Source organism: Natrix helvetica, assembly GCF_964273705.1.
Source record: "Natrix helvetica genome assembly, chromosome: 4".
NCBI lineage: Eukaryota > Metazoa > Chordata > Lepidosauria > Squamata > Natricidae > Natrix > Natrix helvetica.
Window position 1 is genome coordinate 172,513,789 of NC_138550.1, and position 13,350 is coordinate 172,527,138.

The following is a 13,350-nucleotide window of genomic DNA, read 5'->3' on the forward strand; positions in this document are numbered from 1 at the left end:
CATTTAGTTGGAGTGTGACCTCTTTGGTTTGGCTCACCCCCTCCTCCTTCCCTGGGGCTACGAGCACGGTTGTTTCTAGCCGCTTGTCCAACGGGGGGGGGGGGGGAAATCCTCCTCCCCTCCAGCCGCACTTCTCCAAGTTAGCCAAAAGTTCCAATTAACACAACTGACAAGTTTTAGAGTTGGTAATAGGTATGAAGGGAGTCTACACCTCACCGCACCGCCGCTGCATCCTTCAACTGTCTTTTTTACTTCTGGACAGCCTCACAGCGAAGACGCTTCAGCGCGCCTCCCCTTCGCGCTCCTCGGTGCCTGGAGCGAAGCGGGAGCCCCCTGACGGCCGCCGCCGATGCAGGGGTCCTCCCGCCATGCCGCTCCTCCGGCAGAACGCCTCTCCGGGGCGTCCTGTGCCCCCCAAGGAGTGGGGAGCCCACCGGGGATGCGCGGGGCGAGCAGTCTCTGCCCGTCGCCGTCAGCCGCCGGAACCGGAAGCCGTGTTAAAATTGCTTTGACTGCATTGGAATGCATTCCAGATCCAGGCTGCTTCCCTAGACTGACTAAAGTGGGGCAAGGAGAGGTATGGGGGTGTCAGGGTTCCAAATAACATCCAAAATGAAATCAGATTCCAAGGCAAAGTATTGCTCAAAGTTCCAATTTATGAAGAGAGCCATGTTGGCACATCTGGGAAAACATGAATCAGAAAGATTCCCGGTTTTCCCCACTCAGATGAAAGTTCAAGATCTTGCTCCCACACTCACAAGTCCATCTCATGGTCCAATCTCCCACTGCCATGCTGGCAGCTTCCACCCATCCAGTTCCGGTCAGTTGCAGAGGTACCAAGACAAAGGATGACCTTGGCAATCTTTAATGAAATTTTATTTTGGTTACATCACATTCTACTCCTTACTATCCCCCTCCCATTTCCCCACTATAGAAACTGCATAGTAGATAGAAGAGTGGCAGGGCAAAGATCCAAAAAGGCTGCAGGCCTGACAGGCGGCCTCTCCTCAGAAGAAAAACATTTCCTGAAAAGAGAATAATGTAGGGGTTAACATAACAGAATTAACCACCTCCCCCCCTGCTCCAGGGGGACCTTTTGGCTTGTCAGGAAACTTATCATGGAATTGTTTTACTAACTTATCCGCTTTTAGGTTTCAGCTTTTCACCCAAGTAGCTTCAGACAAAGGGTACCCCTTCCAATGCACTAAATACTGTAAGAGACCCCTATACAGCCTGGAGTCTAAGATTTTTTTCACCTCATAATGTGTTTCCCCTTCTATCACTACAAGAGGAGGGGGAGGTTGGGTGGATGGTCTTGTGCTGTACCCAATTACTGGCTTCAATAAGATATAATGAAATACTGGGTAAATTTCTCCTAGAATTCTGGGTAGACTGAGTTGAACTGTAACTGGGTTAATTATCTTCACTATTGGGAATGGACCTAGAAATTTTGGGCCAAATTTCTTGCTAGGCATTCTTAATCTTATGTATTTGGTAGATACAAAAACGTTGTCCCCCACACAGAAGGGGGGTTGGAGCGAGTGGTATTTATCAGCTTGCTTCTTGTAGGCTTCTGCCACTTCTGCTAGAGCATTTTTCATATTTTCCCATCCTTTCTTTAGCGTGTCCATCCATTCAGTCAGAGACATGGAGGAGGGAGGTTCTCTAGGCAGCTCAGGCATGGGAACAAATTCTATGCCACAGGTAATTTGGAAAGGAGTTAATCCAGTGCTGCTGTGGACCGTGTTGTTGTACGCCACTTCGGCAAAGGGTAGCAAGTCCGACCAGTTGTCTTGCTGATAGTCCACATAACACTGGATGTATTGTTCCGCCATCGCATTGGCCTTCTCCGCTGCTTCATTCGTGCTTGGATGAAACATTGAGCTCAGTCCTTGTGTGGACCCAATGGACCTCAGGAACTCTCTACAGAACATGGCGGTGAACTGGACTCAGCGGTCTGAAATGATCCTCCTGGGCACTCTGTGCAGGTGATGTGTTTCACAAACATTTTCACTAATTTCTTTGCGGATGGCAATCCTGAGCAAGCGATGAAATGCACCTGCTTGGAAAAGAAATCAATAACTGTCCAGATTACTTTATTCCCGCTACTGTCTGGGAATTCGACAATGAAGTCCATTGTGATCGTTCCCATGGTCGGCTAGGGCTGGCCATCCATTGTAGTAGTCCAGGGGGTTTCCCTGGCTGTATTTTCATTGTTGTACAAGTAGCACAGCTTTTTACATAATCTTCCACTTCCGATTTCATCTTTGGCCACCGGAATTGGCGCCTGGTGAGGTGGAGTGTTTTTAGGAATCCAAAGTGGCCTCCTAGTTTCACATCATGGCCTCTCTGTAGAACTTCCAGCCTCAACCCCACGGGGACTTAAAGTTTGGACCCCTTCCAGGCTTAGCCATCTTTCATCGTTAGGATGTCCTTGTTATTGTTGAGCCACAGATCTGCTGGGAGCGCTGATTTCATCGCTGTCGTCAGTTTATCCTGGCTTCGGATGGTGACTTGGGCTGCTTTTTGGTGGGAGGAAGAAAGGATGGGGTGAACCACTTCTTCCTTCTTACTGTCAGACTGCAGTTTTCTTGACAAGGCATCCGCCAACAATGCCGGGATGTGTTTCAGCTTGAATGTGAACCTTTGGAAGTATTGTGCCCAGCAAACTTGCTTTGGGAACAGTCTTCAGTGGGCTTTGAGAGCTTCGAGGTTTTTATGGTCAGTCCAGAACTCGAACGGCACATCCCCTCCTTCCAGGAAATGTCTCCAAGTGAGCAGGGACCACCTGATCGCAAATGCTTCTTTTTCCCAAATGGCCCACCTCCTTTCATTAGTTGTGAGTTTTTTGGAGACGTAAGTGCACGGCAAGAGGTGCCCTTCTTTATTCTTTGTCAGTGGCACTGCTGCTACTGCTACATCACTGGTATCCGTCTGAATTATGAATTGTCGTTCTGGGTCAGGGTGTTGCAATATGAGCTCTTGGGCAAAGAGCCATTTTAATTTTTCAAAGGCTTTTTGACAGTCCATTGTTCACTTTAGGGGTTGGTTTACTTTTGGCTTTGTCGGGGAAGGCCCCATTGTTAATAGTTCAGTCAATGGGAGGGCAATCTCCACAAAAGCCGGAATGAACTGCCTGTAGAAATTGGCAAATCCAAGAGTACTCGGAGGTTTCCAGTCTAACACCACTTTCACTTTTCCTGGGTCCATTTCTATCCCCTCACTGGAGATGTGATAACCCAGGTAATATAGTGAGGTTTTGTGGAACTTACACTTCAATAACTTTGTGTATAGCTTGGCGTCTAGAGGTTTTTCCAGGACTTGCCATACCAGCTTCAGGTGTTCTTCCAGGGTTTCAGAGAAGATCAAGATGTCATAAAGATAAACTAGCACTCTGCAGTACAGAGTACTCATTTATGTACTGCATGAAGACCGTGGGTGCTCCTTGTAGCCCAAACGGCATGGCTTTGAATGGAAAGCTGCCAAGGGGACAGTTATAAGCCATCTTCCACTCATCTTCCTCTCTGATTCGTATGCGGTAATCTGCCTCTCTCAAGTCCAGCTCAGTGAACACCTTCCCTTTAGCCAAGTGGTTCAACATATCTTTCATGAGGGGGAGGGGATAGGTATTCTTCACGCATATGTGTTCAAAGCCCACAGATCAATATAGAGATGAACCCCACCATCTTTCTTTTCTCTGAAGAGCACTGGGGCCCCTACTTTCGACTTTGCTGGTTCAATAAAGCCTCACTTCAAATTGATGTTGATGTACTTCCCCAATTCAACCATCTCCTTCGGAGTCATGGACTACATTTTCGGCTTTGGTAGGGTAGCCCCAGGGTTGAATTCTATTGTGCAATCTGTGGGCTGGTGAGGGGGAAGGTAGTTGCCATCTTCCTCACTGAACACCTCCACCAAGTCCCAGTAGTCTTTTGGTACTTGTTGGATCCCTGGGGTTTTTGTATCTGCTGCAGGTGCTGCAGGTTCTGGACGGTCTGGGCTATTGGGTTCAATCGCCCCTGGGTGGCCCTTTGGCTCCACCAGTGGTACTGGCCCAAATCAGAGAATCAGTTTCCTAATGCCATCTTCCCACTTTATCATAGGCATCTACTTGTCCAGCCATGCAAGCCCCAAGATAATTAATTCCAGAATCTTTGGAGCCATAATGAATCTGAGGAACTCATAGTGGTGGCCTATCTGTAACTTTACCAGTTCAGTCATCAGCGTGGCCAGAGTGCCCCCAATTAGCATTCCATCTACCTGCTCAAACCAAATGTATATATACCTAGTTGCTTTACAATCGACATGCTGATTAAGCATCAGGTGCAGCCGGTGTCCACCACTGCTTCAACTTCCCCTTCCACCCCTGTTTTGGGAGCTTGGCTTGGATGGCAAAGGGACAGATCGGGTTGTCTACACTATTCTCCTCCTCCAAGGTGGAAGGGGTTTCCCCATCGGTTGAACTTTTTGTCACCTTAGGTTGGGGATCAGCTTTCTGGGGTTGTTGGCCCAGATGACTTTTTTCTGTTGGCCTTTGGGTCCTTCTCTTTACCGCGCTGGCAGTTGGTGCACACGTTTGTGAGATTGAAGTTGGAGCCAGGCACTCTGATGCTCTATGGCCAGGTTGACAGCAACGGTAGCATTTTATTCCCCTCCCCCCCGAGGGAAGGAACCTGGTTGCATCTCAGGAGCTGCCTCATCATGGTGCTCCGTTATCCACCCTGTAGCTTCCCCCTCATTCATCCCTTCTGCCATTGTCAAGATTAATTCTCTGTCGAAAGGTGGGGCAAGAGCCTGTTGGGGCATTGCAGGTGGGACTGGAATCGGTGGGGGGGAGGTGTCAATCCCTGGGTTGGCCCCTGCCCAGTTATCTGAAATGGTGCCATCTGCTGAGGAAAGGCAAGTGTCCTTTGGTATCTCTCCCATCCATGACCTGTCAAGAAAGCCCATCCCGGTGGTGCTTGATTCACAGGCTGCACACAAACATTGTTGGCTGGCTAGGGGGAGATATGGCCCAAGCCCCTTTCTGCTGGCTGGATTGATTTCCCCATATTGGTGGGGGACCCGTCTGTGCCCTGGAGGGGCACTGGTGTTGGCTTTGCTCCAGCTGCAGGGTAATGGGTCAATTCACTTGTCGCTGTGTGGAAAGAGTACAGACCTCCACTCCAGTGCGTTGCAGAGCCTCTGCTAGGGAAGGAGAATGTGGGCTGAGTCAGGGCCCAGCTAGGTGGTCCTGAGCTAAAGCGAGGGTTGATTTCACTCACGTTAGGCTGTGCAAGTCAGTCTGGGATGCTCCAATCAATCTGGTTGGCAAGTGGGTGGTTGCTTTTGTCCAGCTGTGTGTCAAAAAAGCCCTTTCAGCCCGCTCCGGCTCCGACAGCATTTCTCCAGGTGCCAATAATATCTCAAGATTTCCTCCACCACAGCCCCCCTTACAGCTTTAGAAGGTTTGCAGATGGTGTCAGCACAGAGAAGCGAGCCGTTATCTGCTAACTTTCACATGGGCTCTATCTCCATCTTCGCTGATATTTTACCCTGTCCCGGGTCGGGTCAGTGTCGGGAGTCAGCACTCCGCCCAGCACCCCAACTGCAGGGGTTGCTGATGAAGTATTTTAAGTCAGATTTGGGTTAAAGTCAGGGTTCCAAATAATATCCAAAATGAAATCAGATTCCAAGACAAAGTATTGCTCAAAGTTCCAATTGATGAAGAGAGCCACGTTGGCACATCTGGGAAAACACGAATCGGAAAGCTTCCTGGTTTTCCCCACTCAGGTGAAAGTTCAAGATCTTGCCCCCACACCCACAAGTCCATCACATGGTCCAATCTCCCACTGCCACACTGGCAGCTTCCACCCATCCAGTTCCGGTCAGGTGCAGAGGTACCAAGACAAAGGATGACTTTGGCAATCTAAAAGGAATTTTATTTTGGTTACATCACATCCTACTCCTTACTATTCCCCTCCCATTTCCCCACTGTAGAAACAGCATAGTAGATAGAAGTGTGTCAGGCCAAAGATCCCAAAAGGAACCTGGCTGCAGGCCTGATGGGGTATTTTCTGTCAGGGGGTAAATTGAGCCCTGTAATTTAACGAGGTATGAATCGTGGCATTTCCTTGAAGCATACTTCTTAAATAAGCAAAATAAACCTGAGATATATTCTAAGAAAAACATTTTATTGTAAAGAAAAATAAAACTTACTAAGTTAATAATTACATTTTGGCAGATTTCCCGTCTGCCTTGGCAGACTAACAAAAGAAAGTAAAGTGAAAAAATAATGATGAAGGAATGGGTACATGCGCAGTTGAGTTTTGTGATAGGAGTCAGATCGTTCTACCATATAACTCAGAATGTAAGCACGGCTGGCAAACCAAATAAACGCAGTGACATTTTCTATCTGGTTGATGCATTTCAGTAGTGGATCTTCGCTTCTGGGGTGAATGAAGTCCCAGTCTCCTAAAACATAAAGCTTAAACCCTACTTAGACTTAAAAACTGAAGCCCTCCCCGCCCCCAGTGGTTAAACTCAGCCCACAGCAGACTTAATGGAACAACTTGATCACATCTTCCCATGCCAGCAACCCATCTCTCTTGATGTTTCCTTGAATTATTTAGCAAATTGTTCTCACATACATGCAAAGTTTGCTCTTGTCTGAAATATAGACGCCTCCTCCTCCTGCTTTGAAACATCCAACTTAAATGGTTTTCCATGCCATGAGAAGGATTCCTCCTCCTCTGGCTGAGAAGTCCTGTTCTGTGTCTCTTTTCCATGCTTGTCTGGGAAGCTGGGCTACCCTTTCTGATGGCATGTCCTCCTTGGAGGAATTTCCAACCTCCACGGCCGAGTTCTGACAATAATCCTGGCACAGAGGAAAGGGGTCATGGTGTCGCAGTGGAACGGTCAGACTTTCCTGGAGTCCCAGGATTGCCGCCGAATTCTGGTCATTTGGACGGTCCATTTGGATCTAAACCGTCATGTAGAGACGGTGATAGGCAGGGGTACATCCGGTCAATCCCAGAGACACCTGCAAAGTCTCTGGTGATCTGGGAAAAAGCCCCTTTTGCCAGCGACTAAGAGTCAGCCTCACAGCTGCTGAAACTGTTGACTGCCCCAAACGTAAGTGCTAGAGAGAAGCATGACAATTTGGTGAGAGTTTTAATTTTTTTTTCTTTGGCGAGAGAATACCCTAAAACTTGGAGATTTTACCTAAAGAAAGAAAGACTAATAAGAAAATAAGCAGCGGATGTAAGAAATAGTTAATTGAAGGTTTCTTTTTTTTCTCCTTTTTAATGCCGGAAGCCTGACTGGATTTAAGAAGCAATTTGAAGCAATTTGATTTGGTCTTGGACTAGCCCTTTGTGCTTTTCTTCTAACTTACTCTGTTGGACTTTTTTCTTTTTGGAATTATTGTTACAATTACATTGGAATTGACCTAGAATCTTTTTTTTTCATTTTGTTAATTATTTTCTTTTAGATTCTGTTAAATCTTTTTGTTAAAGGCAGAGTGTAACATTGTAACAAGGGTTGAGATTGAAACAAGTATCACTGCCACCTAGTGGTTTTGGAACAATGTTTTTATTCTTGCATGAATGTTTGGAGAAAAACTCTTCAAGCTTTTGGTTAGATATGATAGTGAGAGGAACACAGCTGTTTCTTGGAAACTATCACCAGTTGCGAAAATTATTTTGAAAGAATAAACTAAATCTTTCTTTTTAAAGGGGAAAGCTTAGAGTGACCTTGGAAAGCTTTCACCCAATAAGGACTTTGAGCTTTTCCTTTTTTTAAATTCCCTTTTGGTGGCAGTGTTTATCTCACCTTCTTTTAGAAGCTGTGGTTTCACTCTGTATTCTTTTTCTGTTTTGATTTTTCTTTTAGAGTGTTTCAAGTGTGTTTGGATTAAAGAAAATCTCAATAATTTTTTTCTCTTTTCCTTTTTTTTTACCTTCTTCTTCCCTTTTTTCTTTTTATAACTATTTACATAGAAGAGACCCAAGAATTTTTGTTTTTACTTTTTATCTTCTTTTTTTCCCTTTCTGATTTTTGATCTTCCATATTGTTGCATATTTTTCCCCTTTCCCTTCCTCTCTTTTTTTCTTGCCCTTCCTCATCTTTTACTTTTTGCTTCTTCATGTTTAAAATCAAACACGAAAAGGAAGATGAGTAGAAAAATACCAACTGTTGGCTCTGCAACAACAACACCCTCCTCTTCACCCGCAGGAGGACAAAGATCAGTACAGATGATGCTTCAACAGGAGAAGGAAAAGGACAAGGGTGTTACATTAGAGGGATGAAGAAAGAGAGAAGAAAATGGAGAACATTGATAGTAGACTGAACACAGTGGGAAAAGATAGCAGCGGAATACTGGGATGGGAAATGGATCGGTCAGAATTTTTTTAAGATTTCAAAACAGAAGAAAAAGGTGAAGACTTGGCGCAAACAATATCAGAATTATTGAAAGATGTGTTCGAGATAACTCAAGAGAAGATGATTGATGGCATAGATGAGGTGTTTCGAGTCTACACAAGATATGCAGCGAGAAATGGGCTACTGAGGGAAGTCCATATAAGATTTACTAAAAAAATAATTAAATCACAAATTCTACAGAAAACAAGAGATACAAAATTGGAATATAAAGGGAAGGAGATTGTAGTGTTGAAACAAATCCCAAGAAGAGTGAGAGAGACGAGAAGAACATATCAATTCTTGACTAAGATTCTACTCAAGAAAGGCGTTAACTACAGATGGCTTATACCAGAAGGCTTAATATTTACATGGCAAGGATAAAGATACAGAATAGACACAACTGATAAGGCAGAAGCATTTTTCAATGAACATTTGAAAGGAAAGGCTGAGAAGGCTGAGAAGACCAGAAGAGAAGATCCATTGGTAGACTTGCAAGAGGCATGTGCAGTTGAGATCGAGGAACTTGAAGGTGCGGGAGGTGGGATTCAAATAGAGGAGGGAGCTACAGGTGGCATTGACATAAGAGAACAACGAGAACAGAGATCAACTAGAGCTATAAATCCTAATTATAAAATATAGATATGGAAGAGAAAAATGATCTCAATTAATGGACTTAACTCTGCAATCAAAAGGAGAAAAATATTTCATAAATTAGAAAAATTAAAATTGGACATAATTTGTTTACAAGAAGTTCATATTCAAAAACAGCATGAACATTTATTGGTGCAACCAAAATTGGTGAAATCATTTACAGCATTGGCAAGCTGTTAGAAAAGAGGAGTGATTTTCTATGTTAAAGATATAATTCCAGCAAAACAAATTTATACCGATAATGAGAGAAGAATCTTGGTGGAAATTATGGACAATTTGAAGAAAATACTTTTAATTGCAATATATGCCCCCAATGACAAACAAGATGAATTTTACAGAAAAGTACACAGGAAAATAATCGAATTGGACTATACTGATATTTGCATGATGGGAGATTTTCATGGAATTGTAGATCAAAATCTGGAATATAAAACAGAAAAGAATTACCAAGATAAATAGAAAACCGCTATCCAAAGCCTTTTTTAAAATGACAAATGAAATAAATCTTAGAGCTGTTTGGAGAGAAAGAAATCCTACCAAAAAAACAATATACTTTTTATTCAAATGGACATTTATCATGCTCCAGAATCGATATGATGTGGGCCACAACAGAACTGATTTGTAAGGTACAGGAACTTGAAATTGAAGCAAGTACTTGGGCAGATCATAATCCAATTATAATTAAATGGAAAGGACAAAGAAAGAGCTCCAGGTGGACATTAAATTATACGATATTAAAAGAGAAGGATTTTGTACAGAAAATGGAAAAATAATTGCCTTTTTTCTTTAAAGAAAATAGAAAGGAAGATACATCAATGCAGAACCTTTGGGATACAATGAAGGCTTATACTAGAGGCTTGATAATAGACTATAATAATAGACTATGGAAAGAGAAATATAAAGAAAAGATAATTTCTTTTTTTTAATAAATTTTTTATTTTTATTTTTATTTTAAAAACAAGACAACACATACAGAACAAAAGCAAGGAGAAAAAACAACTTTCCTCAATTTCATCAGGCATGTCGTTTGGTTACAACAGTTTTTACAATTAAAAATAAAGTCACTGGTTATCCGTTAAACATAACTAAATATTACATTGAGTATTATGTGTTCAAATTACCATTAATATTCTTTCATTTGTGACAGCCATTATTTCCTTGAATCCATAATTATCTATTAGATAGCAATAAGTCTATATAGAATTATAATATCGCCTATCTCTAGAGAATAAAAACAAAGATTAAAACAAAAGATTGCCATTAATTCATATTGCATATTTATACTTTTAGTTAACCATAATGTCATCAATCATCCACAACTCCAAATATAATTTTCCATTGTTAATTATCAATCCATATATAGTCATCAAGTATTTCCATTTATATGTGTATCCATTGTTCATTACATCACCATTAGTCCATTTAGTATAGAAGAAGTCTTTATAGTATAGAATGATCACTACCTACAATTATACCTAGAAGTTCAATCATCCCCTCTTATACATTAGGTTCATTATTGTTCTTCATATATTGTGTAAATAAGTACTCTATTTCATAATAAAAAATAAAGTAAAAAATCTTTCATAGCAGTAAATATCTTTCTATTATTGCATAAGAAAAGAATTTTATTTCCAGGTTTTTTTATCTAACCATTGGTAAAACAAATCCCATACTCTATAAAATTGCTCATCCTCTAGTTCTCTAATTTCAAATGTAAGCTTACTCATTTCAGCACAATCCATCATTTTCCGAATAATTTCCTCCTATGTTGGTAATTTCTCATTTTTCCGATTTTTGGGAAATACAATTCTAGCAGCTGTTAAAACATTTATAATCAGATATTTCAAGTCCTTGTTGTATATTTCTGGTATTATTCCCAATAAAAAGAGTTCTGCTTTTAAGTCTGTGTGTTTATGTGTCATTTTCTCCAGCCACATGTGGATTTTAGTCCAGTATCTTTTAGCTTCAGTACAAGTCCACCACATGTGGTAAAATGTGCCCGGCGTCTGATGACATTTCCAGCATTTTTCGGATTTATTCTTAGACATTCTTGCTATTCTTGTTGGGAATAAATGCCACCTGTAAAACAAATTCTCTTTATATGCAGTTGACATCATCATTTTATAGTTTTGAGACCATAGTTTTTGCCATTTTTCTAAATCAATCCCATGCCCAAAGTTTTCCCCCCAAGCTAACATAGTTTCTTTGACTGTAATTTCACCTCTAATAGGTAGGCGTAGAATTTTAAAATTACTTTTTCATCGTTACCTGTTAAGATTTTATCTAGTTCAGTCATTTTATCATAAAAACCCTCCTTTTTTCGATCTTCATTATATCTAGAATGTATTTGCACATATGAATACCAATTAACTTCAATACCTTCCTGTTTCAATTCTTTTTTTTTTCAAACAGAAATTTTTATTGGTTTTACAAAAAAATTCAGGAAAGGGGATGAAGGATAAAGTTACAAATTTTGACAGCTACATCATGCAGGAAATGGCACTCCCCCCAATTCTCATAACTTTCACTTATTAATACATTAAGTAATTACTACTTAGCAATATTTTGACAGCATATTTTTACCTTATATCTTCAAGTAATTTCAATCTATTTATACCCCCCTTCAGCAGACCAGGGGAGACGTCGGAAGCAAGTCCTGAGACACCATGCTGGGAGGAGTTTGACTCTGTTGCCCCCGAGGATTTGGACAGGTTGTGTGGGCGACTGCGAGCCACCACATGTTTATTGGACCCGTGTCCCTCCTGGCTTGTACTGGCATCCTGGGAGGTTACACGAGGCTGGCTCCTGGGTCTGGTGAACGCTTCACTTGAGGAGGGGTCATTGCCGGCCGCCTTGAAAGAGGCGGTGGTGAGGCCCATGCTCAAGAGGCCTTTCCTGGATCTGGTGGAGCTAGCCAATTATCGTCCCGTCTCCAACCTTCCCTTTTTAGCGAAGGTTGTAGAGAGTGTGGTGGCACAACAGTTCCCACGTCACCTGGAGGAAACTGACTATCTAGACCCGCGCCAGTCCGGCTTCCGACCCGGTCACAGCACGGAGACGGCCTTGGTCGCGTTGGTAGATGATCTCTGGAGGGCCAGAGATAGGGGTTGTTCCTCTATCCTGGTCCTATTAGATCTGTCAGCGGCTTTCGATACCATCAACCATGGTATCTTATTGCGCCGGCTGGAGGAGGTGGGAGTGGGGGGCACCGTTTTGCGGTGGTTCTGCTCCTACCTCTCCGACCGGATGCAGTGTGTGTTGGCAGGGGAGCAGAGGTCGACCCTGAGGCCACTCACTTGTGGGGTGCCACAGGGGTCGGTCCTCTCGCCCCTCCTGTTCAACACATAAATGAAGCCGCTGGGTGAGATCATCCGTGGTTTTGGGGTTGGATACCATCTGTACGTTGATGACACGCAGCTGTACATTTCCACCCCAAACCACCCCAACGAGGCCGTCGAAATGATGTCCCAGTGTTTGGAAGCCGTCCGGGTCTGGATGGGGGACAACAGACTCAGACTCAACCCCTCCAAGACTGAGTGGCTGTGGCTACCAGCGCCCCGGTTCAACCAGTGGATGCCATCGCTGGCCATAGGGGGCGAACAACTGCCCCCCGTGGAACGGGCGCGCAATTTGGGCATCCTCCTTGATGCCCGGCTGTCGATGGATGACCATGTGGCAGCCGTTGCGAGGGGGGCGTTCCACCAGGTTCGCCTGGTGCGCCAATTGCACCCCCTATTGGATCGGGACGCCTTACGCACAGTCACTCATGCGCTGGTGACGTCTCGTCTGGACTACTGCAATGCTCTCTACATGGGGCTCCCCTTGAGATGCACCCGAAGACTACAGCTAGTTCAGAATGCGGCCGCGCAGGCCATCATGGGTGGGACAAGATACTCCCATATAACACCACTCCTGCGCGAGCTGCACTGGCTGCCTGTGGTTTTTCGGGTACGCTTCAAGGTGTTGGTTACGATCTTCAAAGCGCTCCATGGCATGGGACCTAGTTACCTGCGGGATCGCATCTTACCTCACACATCCTGACGACCAATCCGCTCTCACAGGGAGGGACTCCTCCAGGTGCCATCCGCCAAGCAGTGCCAGCGGGCGGCACCTAGGAGTAGAGTCTTCTCTGTGATGGGCCCAACCCTCTGGAATGACCTCCCCCCCGATATTAGAACTACTAACGATCTCCGCTCCTTCCGACAGAAGCTTAAGACCCACCTGTTCCAATTAGCTGGCTTGACTGATGTATAGTCCCATCTTTAACCTCCTGGCAAACATCTTACTGCGTAATTTTTA